The following is a 905-nucleotide window of genomic DNA, read 5'->3' as shown; positions in this document are numbered from 1 at the left end:
TTTCAGTGATTGTGGTTTGTACACGTGTCTATTTGCTGAATACATCAGTAATAGAATTTTTGATATGCGTTATGTTGTTATCGATGCAAAGTATCATCGTCAAAGGTATGCCACAATCATATGGCATTATGGAAACACAAAGAATGATGATGGTGTGATCAGTGAGAGTGAAGTAATTGGCACTGTTGCTAGCAAATTTGGTGGACCCCGCATATCAAAAGAACATGCTCTGGATACCAGCAATTATCCCACACCAAGACCACGAAGATCAAATTTGAGATAGTTGATTGCACATTAGTACTTTTTAGAATTACTAATTTTTTTAACTTTTGGACGATATTTTTGTGTTTGTTACAACTTTAAGTATTTGATATATATAATATTCACTGTTTTATTCCAAAAAGAGATCAACTACATATGAATTACACATTGACTATTGTAATCGCAGGATACTAGTTATATACAGACTGCATTCCAAATGGATACACCATTCTAAAGATAAATTACACATTGACTATAATAATTTTTGGGATAACAGTTATATACAAATTGGATTCAACATTTAGAGTTTATGATTTTACAATGTCTTATTAACTAGAAAGAAATCATACTACTAATTTAGAGTTCATGAACTAACTCTGACTTATAATTGGTATCCAAACTGTACACCTTTGGCATCCAAATTCATATTCTAACACAAAAAAATAAAAAAATAAAAAATGAATGAAGTTGGTATCCAACAAAATCATGAATTTTCAAACAAACAAAAAAACTTGATTTACTCGTTAGTGACAACAATTCTGGAAAAAAAAACGAAGAGAGAGAAACGTTGAGGAAAACAGATAAAATCAAACTTTTTAATTATTTTTAACAGATTAGAGTGAATTAAGGAAAACAAATATTCC

Source organism: Solanum tuberosum, unplaced genomic scaffold (assembly GCF_000226075.1).
Source record: "Solanum tuberosum cultivar DM 1-3 516 R44 unplaced genomic scaffold, SolTub_3.0 scf00153, whole genome shotgun sequence".
Lineage (NCBI taxonomy): Eukaryota > Viridiplantae > Streptophyta > Magnoliopsida > Solanales > Solanaceae > Solanum > Solanum tuberosum.
This window is presented reverse-complemented; position numbering follows the sequence as displayed.